This window comes from Ranitomeya variabilis, chromosome 2 (assembly GCF_051348905.1).
Source record: "Ranitomeya variabilis isolate aRanVar5 chromosome 2, aRanVar5.hap1, whole genome shotgun sequence".
Classification (NCBI taxonomy): domain Eukaryota; kingdom Metazoa; phylum Chordata; class Amphibia; order Anura; family Dendrobatidae; genus Ranitomeya; species Ranitomeya variabilis.
Genome location: NC_135233.1, coordinates 115,163,074 through 115,182,134, shown reverse-complemented (window position 1 = coordinate 115,182,134; position 19,061 = coordinate 115,163,074).

Genomic DNA, 19,061 nt, shown 5'->3' with positions numbered 1-19,061 from the left:
TGGGTTGTGACACAATCTAAATGTGATGGAAAAGTACTAAGAGGAAAAACATACCGTACTCCAGAGTAAGTGGGACGTGAATGATCAGCTAAGACCAGGGGTGGGATTCGGCCGGTTCTCCCCGATTCGATGGAACCGCTTGTTAAAAAAGCAGCCGGTTCCCTGAACCGGGGAGATTCAGAGCTGCGATCCGGTACCATGCCTCCCAACCGTCCTGACTTTGAGAGGGTCCTGCACTGCAGAGCTGCATCCCTCTACTCGCAGAGAGCCGCACACCACATACATGGTTGCCGCTGCTCTGTGCACAGGACCTGTGATGAGGTCACAGAAGGGGAGGAGTCAGGAGTCACATGATCAAGGTAGGTACTCCGTGTATTGCAGTACTCTGCCATGCTGTCATGGTGATGAGTGTAAGCTTATGTGTGGGGTCAGGAGGGGTTTACAGTGTGGATGTAGCAGAGCCGTATGTGTATGAGGTGCACAGAGCGTAGGCGGGTGTGTATGAGGTGTATGGAGCAGAGCCGAGTGTGTACAAGGTATACGGAGTGGAGCCGTGTGTGTATGAGGTGTACGGAGTGGAGCCAGGTGTCTATGAGTTGTACGGAGCGGAGTTGTGTGTGTGTGTGTATGAGGTGTATGGAGCAGAGCCGTGTGTACAAGGTGTAAGAAGCGGAGCCTGGTGTGCACGGAGTGGAGCCGTGTGTGTATGAGGTGTACAGAGCGGAACTGGGTGTGTATGAGGTGTACGGAGCGGAGCTAGGTGTGTACGGAGCAGAGCCGGGTGTGTATGAGGTGTACGGAGCGGAGCCAGGTGTGTACGAGGTGTAAGGAGCGGAGTTGTGTGTGTATGAGGTGTACAGAGTGGAGCCGGGTGTGTACAAGGTGTACGGAGCGGAGCAGGGTGTGTGCGAGGTGTAAGGAGTGCAGCCGGGTCAGTATGAGGTGTAAGGAGCAGAGCCGGGTGTGTACGAGGTGTAAGGAGCAGAGTTGTGTGTGTATGAGGTGTATGGAACAGAGCCAGGTGTGTACGAGATGTAAGGAGTGGAGCCGGGTCTGGTCGAGGTGTAAGGAGCAGAGCTGGGTGTGTACAAGGTGTAAGGAGCGGAGCCGGGTGTGTACGAGTTGTAAGGTGCGGAGTCGGTTGTGTACGACGTGTAAGGAGCTGAGGCGTGTGTGTATGAGGTGTACGGAGCGGAGCCGGGTGTGCTTGAGGTGTACGGAGCGGAGTTGTGTGTACGAGGTGTAAGGAGCGGAGCCAGGTGTGTATGAGGTGTACGGAGCAGAGCCGGGTGTCTACGAGGTGTATGGAGCGGAGTTGTGTGTGTATGAGGTGTACGGAGCGTAGCCGGGTGTGTATGAGGTGTAGGGAGCGGAGTCGGGTGTGTAGGAGGTGCACAGAGCATAGGCAGGTGTGTATGAAGTGTACGAAGTGTAGCCAAGTGTGTATGAGATGTACGGAGCGTAGCCAGGTGTGTATGAGGTATACGGAGCGAAGCCGGGTGTGTACGAAGTGTACAGAGCGGAGTTGTGTGTGTATGAGGTGTATGGTCTGGAGCCATGCGTATGAGGTGTACAGAGTGGAGCCATGAGTGCAAGGTGTATGGAGCGTAGCTGGGTGTGTACGAGGTGTACAGAGTGGAGCCGTGTGGGTATGGAGCAGAGCCGTGTGCAAGGTGTACGGAACGGAGCCGCGTGTGTAAGAATAACTATGTGTGGCCATTATACTGTACGCAATATCGTGTGGGGCCATTATACAGTATGGAGCATCATGTGGGGCCATTATACAGTATTGAGCATCGTGTGGCCATTATACAGTATTGAGCATCATGTTTGGCCATTATACAGTAGTAGATGGTGGCCCGATTCTCGGGTATTCTAGAATATGTATGTATGTATATAGCAGCCACATAGTATATACAGTAGCACAGGCCACGTAGTATATAGGAGCCATGTAGTATATAGCAGACAAATGTAGCGCCCCCACTGCTGCAGGGCCGAGGGGTACCCGGTACCGGGCCTCTGAGTCTCTGCTCTGGGGTTGTCACGGTGGCTAGACCCGGTCCGTGACCCTGCTGAGGGGCGTACAGTAATAGATGTGGTGGGTGGTAGTGGTGCGGTGTAGTGCCAGTCGCAGTTAATAACGAGGACACAAGGTTGCAGTCTCTTTACTGAAGGCTTCTGGGTCCTCAGTCCGGAATACGGTCAACCGGGCTGCGCAAGTCCGGCCGGTCCGATGGCACCTCCAGAGTTCCTGTTGCAGGTGGAAATCTGTGCCTTCCTTCTAGCGCTTGCGTGTTGTGGTCCTCCCCTGCTGTGCTTACGGGATAGTACCCCACAACTGTTGTGTCTGTTTCTCGTGCTCCCTCACAACTCGATTCTGATGTTCTTCTTCTTCTTCTCGCCCCCCAGATCTTATGGTAGGACGCACCCGTATGACGGGAAGGCTCGGAGCTCTTCCGGGACCCTAGAGTCGCCCCTCTCCAAAGGTTGCCCCCTATGTCTGCGTAGGTGATGTAGGTGAGACAGCCAGCCTATAGCTCTCTGTCCTGCCGTTGGTTTGAAGTAATGCTTAGAGCTCTGTACTTCCTCGGCGTTCCGGCCGCCAGTTATTTACGCCTCAGTAGGATGTTGCCTCGGTCTAACAGCACGACTCCTACTGGTATTTCTCCCTGTTGCGTTGATCTCGTTTCTCACTCAGCACAATAAATCTCGCTTCTTATCCTTTCTTAGGGCACCGCCGCTATGAAGTGCAGGCGCGGTCCCGTAGCTTTCTCTCCGTTTGCCAGGCCTCTGTCAGGATCCCACCCCTGACAGGGACCCTACCGAATCTTCCCCTACAACACCCTCTGCCACAAGGTGTTGCCTGGTTCCAACCCAGTCAGCTCTCCTTCTAACTTCCTGCCTAACCCCCAGTTTTACCAGACTGTGAGGAGTGGCCTAATGAATAGTACCCTTAGCTCCCCCTAGAGGCCAGACTGTGAAATGTATTGGTGTCGGTTATACCTGGTCAGATGAACTCCTTCAGTGCCATCAGACGTACCATAGCCCCCCTTAGCGGCGGAGCCACAGTACTGCAACGACCAGGACTCTGGGGCACTGCACAAATACTACGTGGCCTGTGCTATATACTATGTGGCTGCTATATACATACATACATAAATATTGTAGAATACCCGCTGCGTTAATACAGGCCACCCAGTATATAACAGTGACCACGCAGTATATAACACAGCCCATGTACTATATAACACAGCCCACGCAGTATATAGCAGCCATGCAGTATATAACACAGGCGACGTAGTATATAACACTGGCCACGTAATATATAACACAGCCCACGCAGTATATAGCAGCCACACAGTATATAACACAGCCCCCGCTGTATATCACACTGGCCACGTAATATATAGCACAGCCCACGCAGTATATAGCAGCCACGCAGTATATAGCACAGCCCATGCAGTACATAGCAGCCACACAGTATATAGCACAGCCCCCACAGTATGTAACACTGGCCATGTAATATATATAACACAGCCCACGCAGTATATAACATAGCCATGTTAGTATATAGCACTGAGATGTAGTATATAACAGAGCCCACACAGTATGTAACATAGCCCACGTAGTATAAAGCAATGTGGGCACTATATGCGTGGTTAAAAAGACTTAAAATAAAAAATAAACATATACTCACCTTCCGAAGGCCCCTTGAAGTCCTGGCCCTGTGTGTGGTGCACTGCATACGCATACGCAGCATCAATAGTAAAAATTTGGTCACACAGGGTTAATAGCTGTGTAACTGGAGTGCGTTACACCACGCTCCAGTAACGCTGGCATTAACCCTGTGTGAGGGCTGACTGGATGACTGGAGGGGATTATGGAGCGGGCACTGACTGCGGGGAGGAAAGAGTGGCCATTTTGCCGCCGGACTGTGGCCGTCGCTGATTGGTCGTGGCAATGGTCATGGGCGTTTTGCCACGACCAATCAGCGACTTGATTCCATGACAGACAGAGGCCGCGACCAATGAATATCCATGACAGACAGAAGGACAAACAGACGGAAGTGACCCTTAGACAATTATATAGTAGATGGAGCATCATGTGGGGCCATTATACAGTATCGAGAATCATGTGTGGCCATTATACAGTATGGAGCATCATTTGGGGCCATTATACAGTATTTTCATGTGGGGCCATTATACAGTATTGAGCATCATCTGTGGCCATTATACAGTATAAAGCATCATGTGTGGCCATTATACAGTATGCAGTATCATGTGTGGCCATTTTACAGTATGGAGCATCATGTGGGCCATTATACAGTATGGAGCATCATGTGTGGCCATTATACAGTATGGAGCATCATGTGTGGCCATTATACCGTATGGAGCATCATGTGGGGCCATTATACAGTATTGAGCATCATGTGTGGCCATTATACAGTATGTAGTATCATGTGTGGCCATTATACAGTATGGAGCATCATGTGGGGCCATTACACAGTATTGAGCATCATATGGGCCATTATACAGTATGGCGCATCTTGGGTGGCCATTATACAGTATGGAGCATCATGTGTGGCCATTATACAGTATGGAGCATCATAATGTAATGTGAATATAAAGATGAATATTTTGAGTCCATTTTGAAATATACTGAATGCATTCAGACCATTAGGCTATGTGCACACTCTGCGGCGTGCTCTGTGGGTTCTCCCGCAGCGGAATTGATAAATCTGCAGGGCAAAACCGCTGCGGTTATCCCTGCAGATTTATCGCGGTTTGTTTTGCGATTTCCACTGCGGGATTACTCCTATACTATTGATGCTGCATATGCAGCAATATGCAGCATCAATAGTAATGTTAAAAGTAATAAAAATTGGTTATACTCACCCTCTGATGTCCGGATCTCCTCGGCGCTGCACGCGGCGATCCGGTTCCAAAGATGCTGTGCCGAGAAGGACCTTCGTGACGTCACGGTCATGTGACCGCGGCGTCATCATGGTCATGTGACCGCGACGTCACCGTAGGTCCTGCTCGTACAGCAACTGAGACCGGACAGCCACGTGCAGCGCTGAGAGGTGAGTATAGCATCATTTTTTATTTTAATTCTTTTTTTTACACTATTTATGCTTCCCAGGGCCTGGAGGAGAGTCTCCTCTCCTCCACCCCGGGTAGCAACCGCACATTATCCGCTTACTTCCCGCATCGTGGGCACAGCCCCATGCGGGAAGTAAGCGGAACAATACATTCCTATGGGTGCAGAATCGCTGCGATTCTGCACAAAGAAGTGACATGCTGCGGGTTGTAAACTGCTGCGTTTCTGCGCGGTTTTTCCCACAGCATGTGCACTGCGGTTTGCGGTTTCCATAGGGTTTACATGTTAATGTAAATGCAATGGAAACTGCTGCGGACCCGCAGCATCAAAATTGCCGCGGATCCGCGGTAAAAACCGCAAAGTGTGAACATGGCCTTACAGAGCAGCATTTCTTGTCATACATTTACAGACAGACAATGCTCATTGTGACACAATCTTGAGAACTGTTTATTTATTGTCTGAAGACCTTTGAGGTTACAAACAGTTTTAAGTTTGTTTGAATTGTAAAACAAGGTTTATTTAACCTCTGTGTGTGGTAGTTTTATCTAACCCTTGTGGGCTTTTATGTATCTTTTGGGTTTATGACCCATTGTCTGATGTATGACTGATATCTTGGTCTCATCTTATCTTGAAAGCTGGCCACTTGAAGGGCAGGGTGAAACCAAATTAAACATAGTGCAAATCACTATATAAGGCCAGAGAAACATGACTAAGACAGAAGCATAAACTGGAATACCTGTACTTACATGTGTACAGTGTTGAAGATGCCTGCATAATTGGGGACGCCCGTGCAGTGTTGTGAATTTTCCAAGGTTTCTCTGTCTTGGTGTTGCTTCTCTGATTTTCCAGACGGATGATGTTTAAAAGCCCCTTGGTGATGGATGAGGTGAGTTCATGTACTTAATCATTATATGAATTTAATCCTTACAGTATATGTACTTTGTATCTTAAAATATACAAATGTGTATGCAATCATACTATCCAATCATATTATTCCTTTAATTTTGTATTTTGAGGAGAAACAGAATATGTCTGCCAGAGTTCATATGGGCATATTATTGTATAATTTAGAACGAGCGGAAGTTAGTATACCTAAGACTAGGTACACTTGGAATAAATCTAGCAAAAAATTAAAATGAAAATAAAAATACAAAAAATAGAAAATATTGTACGAGAAAATGTACTGACAGTGTAAAATATAAGGGACTGAACAGGGCGGAGGACGATGTGTGCCATCTTAAGGGTGAAGAATATGGAAAGAACAGATGAGTATACAAATAATATCCAGGAGAGGGTGAGGCTAAAGGTGAACTATTTCAGAAGAATGCTGAATCAGTGCTCGTCATAGATGGTGTTAGATAGAATTCAGTATAGACGGCTCTAGGGAGATAGAAAAGGCATATTAGTCGTCTATAGTATATATGAGCATAAATAATACTGGCTAGATTAAGAGGTAGCATATTAAAATTTATCAGCATCACAGTACACTAATGGGTATATGGCAGACTTTGAGGAAACTGTCATTTACAAAAATCCAATTTTCGTCAATAATGTTCTCCTGTGGAAACGTTACATTGACGATGTTTTCTGCCTTTGGGGGTGGCACGTTGGAGTCCTTACACCAATTCCTTGAAGTCCTGAACATTTTATGGCCGGGTATTAAGTTCACGATGTCCTACGATCTGCATTCCATTAATTCTTTGGACACTACTGTTTTAATTGACTCAGGGTTATCTATCCACTGACTTACACATCAAGACTACAGATAGGAACAGTATACTCCACTACCAAAGCTTTCACCCCCCTTCAGTCAAACGTTCTATTCCCATTTCTCAAGTTCAACGGGTTTCCCGTTTCGTCTCGGATAACTCTCACCGTGCCCAACGCCTCAATGAGATGACATCCAAGTTTTCCAAAAGCGGTTACCCTCCTTCTGTTCTGGAAAACTCACAACATCCACCACCATCCACCCACAGAAAGCATTCCAGCAAACACATCCCCTTTGTACACTCATATCATCCATTTTCCTTCATCCTCCATAAGGCCATCCGTAAACATTGACATTTATTGTCAACAGCACATCCCAACATTCCAGAGTTCCACGAACCTTTCATACCTTTTTCAAAAGACCTCCAAACATAAAAGATACCCTAGTAAAAGTGGATATGGGCTCCACACAGCAACACAAACAACTTTTCCTAGCTAGGCCTAAAACAGGGACATTTCCCTGTTTACATTGTGCACAATGCCACAACATCCTCAAGGGCAGTACTTTTCATCACCCTAGATCAGGCAAGGTATTTCGAATCAGGGACTATTCAACCTGTGAAACGTCGTTTGTTATTTATTTAATAAAGTGTCCCTGTGGTCTACTCTACATTGGAGAGACCACCCAGCCAATACGGGATAGAATCTCAAAACACAAGTCTACGATTCGCTGTAAGAACTTACTCCTCCCTATCCCCAATCATTTTCATGCACTGGGACACTATCTCTCAACTCAAATTCCAGGTCATAGAGTGTGTACCCCGCTTGAAGCGGGGTTGGGACAGAATCTCCTCTTCTAAATTATACAATAATACGCCTATATAAACTCTGGACAGACATATTCTGTTTCTCCCAATGCTGAACTGCATTATTAACCCCCCCCCACTGTGGGAATACAGGTGGAACGCACACAGACTGTGGTGGAACGCACCAGCTGCCACTTCCGATTCCCAACTGAGCAGTGGAACGCATACTTGTCCCCTGGAATGCAGGGAGACTTCCGCTGACACCACTTCCAGTCTCCGACGGCCGACATCACAGTGCAACGCTGCACACAGATTTTCCCGCCTCCCTCCCTTTATATACCCGGTCTTTTCACCACACCACAGACCAGCGGTGGATGCCGCGACTGCACCGCCAAGTCACAGGTAATTTATTCCCTGTCACGTTTAATTGTATACAGCGCTCAGCCCATTAACTAGGCATTGTTTCTGATTCCAGGCTGCAACTAAGTTTTACCTTCCTCTCCATAGACTGAATAAGTTTCAGTGCATCTATATACAGGTATGTTTTAACCCCTCATTGTGCCCCACACATCAATTGCTCTACGTACAATGCACTCCTCTCTTTTATACTGTAGGTATTTAGCCCCATCATATCCAGTGATCTTCCCCTTTTCTTGGTCTTAGCTGACCATTCACGTCCCACTTACTCTGGAGTACGATATGTTTTTCCTCTTAGTACTTTTTCATCACATTTAGATTGTGTCATGACCCGTTTCTTCTAATATGATTTGTTTGATTAAAGGGAACCTGTCACCCCCAAAATGGAAGTTGAGCTAAGCCCACCGGCATCAGGGGCTTATCTACAGCATTCTGTAATGCTGTAGATAAGCCCCCGATGTATCCTGAAAGATGAGAAAAAGAGGTTGGATTATACTCACCTGGGCAGGCGGTCCGATCTGATGGGCGGCGCGGTCCGTTCAGGGGCCTCCCATCTTCTTACGATGACGTCCTCTTCTTGTCTTCACGCTGCGGCTCCGGCGCAGGTGTACTTTGTCTGCCCTGTTGAGGGCAGAGCAAAGTACTGCAGTGCGCAGGCGCCGAGCAAGGTCAGAGAGGCCCAGCGCCTGTGCACTGCAGCACTTTGCTCTGCCCTCAACAGGGCAGACAAAGTATGCCTGCGCCGGAGCCACAGTGTGAAGACAGGAAGAGGACGTCATCCTATGAAGATGGGAGGCGCCAGACCGGACCGGACCGTGATGTCCATCGGACCGGACCGCAGCGGGAACTCCCCTGGGTGAGTATAATCTAATCTCTTTTTCTCATCTTTCAGGATACATCGGGGGCTTATCTACAGCATTACAGATTGGTATGTATTGACTGTCAATACTAGACATGTGTTACATCATGTATTTTCTTTACAGGTACCTGACAGTGCAGAAGAGCAGGAGAAGTCTAGTGGAAATGATTCTTCCCAGAGTCGTCGGCCTCAAGTTGCTGAGGAGGAAAGATGTAAGTAGCCTTTATCAGAGTTGTAATTGAATTTGTTTTACTTACAATTCTTTTTTTTGTATTTCATCTATAGGTTCCACAACGTGAGGAAGGACAACCGAATATCGATAATGACATCCTTATTTAAGCTGTGCAAGAGCGAGCAGCATTGTGGGACCCCCATGATTGGAATGATTCCGACTCAGCCTTGATCCGATGACTCTGGGAAGAAGTGGCCAGATCGCTGTTGGATGATTGGGACCATGCAAGGCCACAAGTCAGAAAGGATTTTCATAAGTATTGCAATGTGGTCTCACACATCAGTTTTGCTGTAAATGTCTGTAAGTGTCCCAGTCAAGAGAGTAAAAGTTTGTTGGCGTTCGATGAAGGATCGTTTCAATAAGGACATGAGAAAGGAGATTCGGGTTCGAAGTGGTGCTGCTCAAAAAATCAGAAAATATAAGTACCATCAGCAGCTTTCGTTTCTGAGGCCTGCGCTTGCTCAGCGAACGTGAGTATCTTTTGTGTTGTCTTATTATGTAAACGTTTAATTTTTTTACTAAAGTTTTTCATTTATTTTCCACACAGAACCTGGAGCAGCACCACACAACCTGGATCATCCTCTGTTGGAGCGGCCCCTCATTGACCAGCTAATGAACAGGCCCAATCCCAATCATCCTCCAGCAATGTAGCAACCAGGAAGCCTTCACAGGCAGCCGGTCCATCTGGTTTTCCCTTCTCCCAGCCCTCTGCCACTACTTTCCTTGGGTCTGATCGCCAGCGGCAGAGGGCCTGGGAGAGGTCAGTAATGCCCGAGTTTATTCACTTAAGCTTGGTATTCCAGGCTGGGATGAAGGCGGTTGTAGAAAGACTGGATAGTGGGTTCACTCAGGTGAATACACTTTTCCAGGAAGTCCACAGATGCCTTGACTGCCTGGAAGCCGACCTTAATAAACCAGGACAACATTTTTTTTCTGCTTTAGAGCTGGGCGTGTCAGAAAACCTGAACGCCTGAAGTCCAGCTGAATGTGATGCAGGCCTGTCAGGCTGCTTACAGCCAGGCAATGCAGCAGTCCCAGTGTAACAGGTCAGATTAGCCCCCCGCCCAGAATATAACCCAGGGTTAAAGTGGCCTAGGCCAGATTATACCCTGGGTATATTCTGGCCTAGATCAAACTATACCCGGGCTATAAATTGGCCTAGACCAGATTATACCCCTCTGGGTCAGTATATTCCCCAGACAGCACATGGGGCCCCAGGCAGCATACGGGGGCCCCAGGCAATGCACAATGACCCAGGCAGCACACAAGGGTCCCAGGCAGCACACGGGGCAGAGACAGAACATGGGGGCCCCAGCCAGCACACAGGGTCCCAGGCAGTGCACAGGGGCCCCAGGCAGCACACTGGCAGGCAGAGACAGCGCATGGGCCACCAGAAAGTGCACAGGGGTGCAGAGACAGCGCACAAGGGGGAAGAGACAGCGTGCAAGGGGGGGAAGAGACAACGTGCAGGGCCCCTGTGCGCTGTCTCTACCCCCCTGTGTGCTTTCTCTGCTCCCCTGTGCGCTGTCTCTGCCCCCTGTGTGCTGGGGCCCTGTACTTAAGTATATCACTCAATCTTGTGCGAGGTCTGGGGCCCCTGTGCGATGTCTAAGGCCCCTGTGCCATGTCTGGGGCCCCTATGCACTGTCTCTGCCCCCTTGTGCGCTTAAGCTATTAAGTATATCCAGGGACGGTTTTAGGCAAAGTGGGGCCCTAGGCAAAAATTTAAAGTGGGGGCCCCAAATGATAACATTGCACTGTGGCCCCTATATTTAGGGGCCTTATATCGGCCAACGGGTCTGCCACTATTAGCTGTATGCAGCGTCACTGCTGGCACTTTGAAAAGCAGCTTTTCGCCATGTTCATATGCAGAATTTTTGCAGCTCTTTCTTTTGCAAATAATAAGTTTACAGCATTTTACAGCACAAGCAAAAACTGAGATTTTCAGAAATCTCCTGCACACCCTTTTATTTTCTCCTGACTAAATTTCACAACTGCGGTGTTTTTTAAATCTGCAGCATGTCACTTCTTTCAGCAATTTTTTTCACCTGTAGAAAGCAATGAAAAAGTTTAAAAAATGCTGCAAATGTTGCAACGTTGTTTTTTGCTGCGTTTTTTGTGAATAACACTAACTTTATTAAACATGTACTGTAGACAAAATGCATACTGTAAAAAACAAACAGCAAAAGCTCTAAGGGTGTGTGCCCACAATCAGAAAACGCTGCGGGTTGGCTGCTGTGTGCTTGTGCAGCGTCCAACCCGCAGCGGCCAGATGTTACAGTATAGTGGATGGGATTTCAAGAAATTCCATCCCTACTATGCGTGCACTATCACCTGAACCTCACCTGTGGAGACGGACATGGGTTTCGTCTCTCCAGACCCCAGCATGTCAATTTATATGGCGTAGACGCGAGTCTCCACAAGAGAAATCTCACCCCTGCAATGTATAGAACGCAGTGAATACGCACAGATCAATGAACACATGTGGAATCACCTGTGTTCAAAAGATGGCAGCACTTTGAACACCGCACATGTCCACTGCATCCAAGGGGCTGCCATTTCCAGATCCTCTGCACATACCCTAAAAAATGGGTGTTTTGAAAGCAGTGTTTTTACTGCCAAGAGAGCAGGCTTTGGATGCAAAAAAAAATGCACCAAAAACACTGATTTCTGTGCACACCTGTACTATATGTGTATGGTTTACCCTTATTATTTCACACGGGAATTCATTTATTTCTACATAATAAATGATTCAGCAGACAATATTCCTGTCTTGTGTCATCCAGACAGTAGTGGTAGGAGGTCGCCCTGTCAGATTACAAGCAATGATTTAGTGACTGATCAGAGCCAATGCTGATGGCTGCTGTATGTGACTGTGAAACCTGATCCTACAGCAAACAGCACAGAGCTCTGGGACCACAGTGAGTAAATCACAGCACTGAGGGGGTCTCAAGTGGGGTTTGGGAGAAGCATTCCAGAACAACAGAGCAATGCATAGCACTGCTGTACACCCTCTGGGCACTTCATACAGGGGCTGCAGAGGCAGGGGGCCCCCTTTCTAGGTGGGGGCCCCAGGCGTCTGCCTGGTCTGCCTGTGCCAAACGCCAGCCCGGAGTATATCACTCAATGGTTCTCAAAAGCGTGAAAAATCTGATCTACAGCAGCTGGGCTATATTCTGACCTGGAGGGGTATAATCTGGCCTTGGCCAAACCATACCCAGGGGTATATTCTGGCTCAGAGAGGAATAAACTGGCCTAGGCCAATTTATACCCCGGGGTATAGTTTGGCCTAGGCCAGAATAATAATAATAATAATCTTTATTTTTATATAGCGCTAACATATTCCGCAGCGCTTTACAGGTTGCACACATTATCATCGCTGTCCCCGTTGGGGCTCACAATCTAAATTCCCTATCAGTATGTCTTTGGAATGTGGGAGGAAACCGGAGTGCCCGGAGGAAACCCACGCAAACACGGAGAGAACATACAAACTCTTTGCAGATGTTGTCCTTAGTGGGGCTTGAACCCAGGACTCCAGCGCTGCAAGGTAAGAATATACCAGGAGTATAATATGGCCTAGGCCGCGTTAACCCCAGGTATATTCTGGGCAGGGGATTAATCTGGCCTTTTACACCGGTAGTACCAGCAGCCACACATGGCATTTTCAACACAGCAACAAGGGCAGTGGCAGAAGTACTGCGACGTATCCTCTACCACCACCGCTGGACATCAGGGCTATTCCACCACTACCCAGCTACACCACAATGCCGAGCCCAGCAGCTCGCCAGTCTGAAGCCACCACCATGCCGAGTACTGCAGCATGCCAGCCTCAAGCCTCCACCATGCCGAGTCCTGCGGCACGCCAGCCTCAAGCCTCCACCATGCCGAGTCCTGCAGCATGCCAGCCTCAAGCAACCACCTTGCCGAGTCCTGCAGCACACCAGCCTCAAGCCACCACTCCCACACACCCAAGGAAAAAAGCAGGAAACATGCCCAGTACCAGCTCTGCTCAGCACTGCCAGAAGAGAAAGACTAGGAGAACCAAACGTCACCCCAAAACTGTCCAACCAACAACACCCTCACCTCCCAATGTGTCTCTGTTTTCTAATTTGTCTCTCCCTTCCAATGTGTCTCTCCATTCCCACGATTCCACTACTAATGTGTCTACTCCCATCCATGACCTCCCAGACCCCATGCATTTTATAGGCCCTTACCCTGGAACCCCTTCATCATCCACTCATGGTAGCCAGTCATCCCAGCTTCACACCCCCCACATCCACAATATTTCACCCTCCAAAATACCCCAAAGCTAATTATTGATTTTATTGTTCAGTGTGTTTTTTTGTCTCTTTATGTGCCGCAAACACACACATGTGTGTATTGTATTGTTGAGGTTACTTGTAATGGGTATTTCACTAGAGGTGATTTATTATTAAAGTCAGCAAACATTACAGGTACATAACATTACAGGTACATTTGACTTTTACAGCTTAAATCATTTCATGTTGCCATGCCACACATCCAATATCAGAAACAAAGTAGGCAGCCAATGTATCCCTCATTTGGACAACTTCCACTGTAGTCCTCAGAGGGTGAGCTGTTATGATCCGGTGACCTTGGAGCCACATGAGAGACTTTCTCAGGAGTAGGTGGTACCTGTACTGACCGCAAACCCTAAAGTAACACCGCAACTAGAAGTAGCCGTGGGATGTACCTAACACGTCCTAGACACCTCGACACAGCCGGAGGACTAAATACCCCTATAGATGGAAATGGGAATTCTATCTTGCCTCAGAGCAGAACCCCAAAGGATAGGCAGCCCCCCACGAATATTGACTGTGAGTATAAGAGGAAGGACACACGCAGGCAGAAAAACAGGATTTAGCAAAAGAGGCACTTCTAGCTAAATAGAAAAGGATAGGACAGAATCCTAAGCGGTCAGTATTAAAATCCTAAAAATATCCACAGCAGATAATACAAATATTCTACATCTAACTAAAGACATAGAAAGTATATCTGCATCTCCTGAGAATCCAGCATGACTGAAAAATCCAAACAAAGTCTAAGCTGGACAAAAACACAATGAATTGCACGGAATTGCAAAGCACACTGCATGTGTGCACAGAGACACAAAACCAGACACTTATCTTAGCTGAATTGGCAGCAGGGCATGAGGAACCAGAGAGAGATGTAATCTCTCCAGGAACAATGGACAACTGGCCAGGACTCATGGATCCTGCACACCTAAATACCTAGTAAAGCTGCAATCAGCAGAAACACCTGCCCTGGATTACAACCCCAAGACAACTGCACTACCACCAACAACCACCGGAGGGAGCCCAAGAGCAGAATTCACAACAGTGAGCATGGTAATCCTGCAATGTGGTATTAACAGTTTCCTCCAGTTCGAAGTGGGGTTGCTCTTGTGACAGGATGTAATTATGCAGAACAACACATGCTTTCACAACCTCATCAATTGTCTCTATTTTAAGATTGTTGTTCCCAAAATGTGCCATTTAGCTGCCAGCTAACCAAAGGCACACTCCACAGTTCTTCATGCCCTTGTCAGTCTGTAGTTGAAAATCCTTTTTGTGTGAAACTAGTCCCGACTCGAGTATGGTTTTATGAGGTTGGCACACATTTGAAACGCCTCATTCCCAACAACAACAAATGGCATTGGCGGTCCTTCTGTGTTTGGAAGAGGTTGTGGTGGTGGAAAATTAAAATTATCACAATACAAACGTCCCATGTCAGAGTTTTTGAAAGTCTGTGAGTCATTTCCTCATCCAAATGAGCCAACGTCAACGGCGACAAATCGACACTCAGCATCTGCAATTGCCATGAGAACAATGGAAAAGTATTTTTTATAATTCAAGTATTGGGATCCACTTCCAGCAGGTTTCTGAATCCGAATGTGTTTGCCGTCCACAGCCCCCACACAGTTTGGAAAATTGCAAATTTCCTTGAATTTTTCTGCATTTTTCAGCCAGAGTTCAGTTGTGGGTTGGGGTAGGAATTCTGCACGCAGAACATCACACAATGCACGCCAGGTGTCTCCAACAATCCCAGAAAGGGTGGACAGTCCAAACTGAAAATGTAGAGATCTTAAGGTCTCTCCGGTAGCCAGGAATCTGTGGAAAAGAAAATGGGGAAAAAAGTACATGACTTTTAGAACAAGAATATTAATGACAGGTGTTTCTTTTTCAAAATTACATACCTTAGGGTCACCAAAAGACGTTCCTAAGCAGGAATTGCTGTGCGTAGATGTGTGTCCTGCCTGTCGATGGATCCTCGGACACGTAGCAGCAATTCTTGGAAGCTCTGTTCAGACATTCTTGTGTACTCAAAAAACGTTGCCAATAGCGACGATGACATCTTCTCCGTCTTTCTCTTCTCCTTTCTTCCTCACAAGCCACAGCAAAGCAAAAGCCAATTTCAATGATAAATCCAGATTCAGATTGAAGCTCTCTACGCTAAGATCCATTTAGCAGAAAGATACAGCATCAAAAGAAGAGGATTTCATCTGTGCAGTGTCTCTATATATATAGAAATCACATAAGCCACACCCATTGGGAAATACCGCATGCATGCGCATAAACAATGCAAACGCATGCAAAAACTCATACAAATGCATGCACAAGCAGCTTTTTTTGGCGTAAGATCATGCGGATCAAAAACGCAGCATAAACATGGGTTTGCATGCGTTTTGGCGTGCACTTACGCCTGCAGATGATATGCTGTGCACAGAAATACTAATGTGAACTTAGCCTTAGAAATAGCAGCAGGAAGGGGGAGTAAAGTTGTACTCAGTTGTACTTAGATTCCCACAGTATGGAGGGAGGAAAAAGAAGCTACATCCACAGGGAGGGCAGAGAAAACAGGCTGTATGCAACCACATGAAGAGGAAATAAGTTGAATGAAGTAATAAATGCTCATCTTAGTAGAATATAAGTGTCACGCTGTGATGGTCTTCGGTAAGGAAGGGGGGGCCTCAAACTGTCTCTGGAACTGAGACCCTAACTATCCCTGTTCTCGAGGTACTCTGGAAGGTAGAGAGGCCTGAGGCTCTGACCTTACCATGCTCCTGTTTAACCCTGATCTGTCCCCTCGCCCACCCCATGAGGCATGGGACTGAAAAGACACAAAACACAAAACAGGGATAACAGAAAACCTCTATCATACAAAAGCACCAGCCAACAATAGGAAGGAGGATAGGGACAGGGAGGAATAAACTAAACGGGAACAGGGACCAGGAGATAAAAACACATGTACTACAGCAAACCACAGAACACTTCTAGAACAATTTTACTCCAAACACAGCCTTAGCACACAGCACAGGAAGACAAATCTTTCACCGGCAGGGACAAGAAGGTCTGACAAGTTTACATAGGAAGAGGTAATGACCAGATAAGAAGCAGCTAAAATGGAGCTGCATATTTCTGACCAGCATACACTGGATTGTTAACCTATTCAGCACCAGAAAAACTAAAGCCATTTAATATGGGACACAAATCACACCATCTCTAAAGAAGACCTGCCATTCATTACCCAACGTGACCGTCTAACTCCAGGTATTGCAGGGGGACACGACACCCTCGTGACAATGACCTATCATCAGCCAAACAAAATTGTGCCAATTTAGGTAAAGCAAAATATGAAAAGCACTTATCTAGCAAGATACTGTATGTACAGATACAGCTATATAAAGTAGCAATAATACGCCTATTCACAAAAAAAATATAGCCAAAAGTAAATAAATCAATATAAATCTTTATTTAGAATAAGCAAAAAAATTGGTAAAAGGCACGGTGAGCTAAAACTAGACAGCAGGAGGAGATGAAAAAAATATTTTATGATAATATGGCAAGATTTGCACAGAAAAAAATCTAAACAGAAGGCAATAGGCCAAGTATATTATGTATTATAGCCATAGTGAATAACCAAAGTATTAAATCAACAAGAAAATAACATATAAATACCTGTATTCATGTCCTCCCGCTGGAATGGCGCCAGGTCCCAACACGTGTTTTGGCATATAGCCTTCGTCAGAGGTCCCAATATTGGCTTCTGTTTGGATATTTATTTATTTTTTAAAATCTTGCCATATTTATTATCATCAAATAATTTTTTCATCTCCTCCTGCTGTTTATGTGTCGTCTTAGCGTTAGCTCACTGTGCCTTTTTGCCAATTTTTATTATATTCTAAGTAAAGATTTATATTGATTTATTTATTTTTGACTATATTTTCTTGTGAGTAGGCATATTATCGCCTTAGTAGAAGTAAGGTTTTTCAAAAGTACAGAAAATGAAATATATAAGAGAAGAAACACCTGCTAGGACATTAATGAGATCTAAGAATATATAAAATGTTAACAACAAATACGAAAATATGATCAAGGTTAAAAACTGACAAGTACACAAAAAACATGTGAAAGCTAGGACTGACCTTGTGTGTATAATAATAAGCAACAATAAGGCACCATAAAAAAGAGAAATTGAAAGGGCAGCACGGTGGCTCAGTGGATAGCACTGCAGCCTTGCAGCGCTGGAGTCCTGGGTTCAAATCCCACCTTGGACAACATCTGCAAGGAGTTTGTATCTTCTCCCCATGTTTGCGTGGGTTTCCCCCCACATTCCAAAGATATACTGATAGGGAATTTAGATTGTGAGCCCCAACAGGGACAGTGATGATGATAATGTGTGCAAAACTGTAAAGCGCTGCGGAATATGTTAGCGCTATATAAAAAGAAATATGAAAAAATGAAGTACGGTATTTGCATGAGATAAGCAGAATGCTGAAAGCCAGTGTCCATAAACAGCTAAAGGCTCACCAACTAAACCCAACGCGTGTTTTACACATAGCTTCGTCAGGGATTGAACTTGGTTCTGGTTCTTTGTTGGTCATAGCTCACTGTGATGGCAGTGGATGTGGACCCACTGCACCCTGAAGAGTAACCTGGTCTTCACTATTGGGGTAGCCACAAGGTGCCACACCAAGTTAGTCCACGGACTAACTGCAGCAGCTGGCCAATGGGTCAAGGTAGGAATATGCGGTACAGAGGGTACAGGCAGAGACATAGGAGCTGCCTAATATGTCACCTGCTGGTAGGGGAAGGGAAGGGAAGCTAATGTCTGCAGGACACAGCAGGGTTAAATTCCTGAAAAGACTATCCATGCCTCACTGGTGGAGACAGCAGGTGGAGACAGCAGGAAGATGCAGCAGTGCTGGGGAGTGCTGCAAAAACGGCCTGACAAGAGGAGAAGCAGAGCAATGATCATAGTAAGTTAGATACCCCTTAAGTTCCCTCCTTTTTTGGCCAGGCTGACAGAGAAACCTTCCAAAACCTCTCCTCAGGACCAAAGCCCTTCCAGTCAATCAAGTAGAAGATCCTCCCCTGAACCATCTTAGAATTAAGAATGATCTATACCTCCAGCACATCCAAGGGACCCTCAGGAACAGAAGTAGAGGCAGGAGTATGGGGTTTAGAAAAGCAATTCAAGACCACCGGCTTCAAGAGTGAGAAGTGGAACGAGATTAAAAGCTGTAGATTAACCGGGACCTTAAGACTGTAGGTCACTGGATTGATTAGTTTGAGGATTTTGAATGGTCCAAGGTAAAGCATGCAAACTTGCAGGAGGGTACCTTCAGGAAAATATTTTGGGAAGATAACCAGACTTTATCTCCGGGTCAGTAGATAGGTGGAGGACTTCTCTTGTCTGCATGAGACTTCATCCGGGAAATGGCCTTAAGAAGGAAGGCTCGAGTTTGTTGCCAAATCTGGAGGAACTTTCCATAAGAGGAGTCAGGTGCCACTGTCCAAGAGGAAGCAGACATATGAGAGGGCACTTGAGGATGCTGGGAGTATACACAAATAATGGATATGCTCTGGAAGACTCTCCAATGTGGTTTGTTGTAGAAAAACTCCACCTGGTGGGCAGA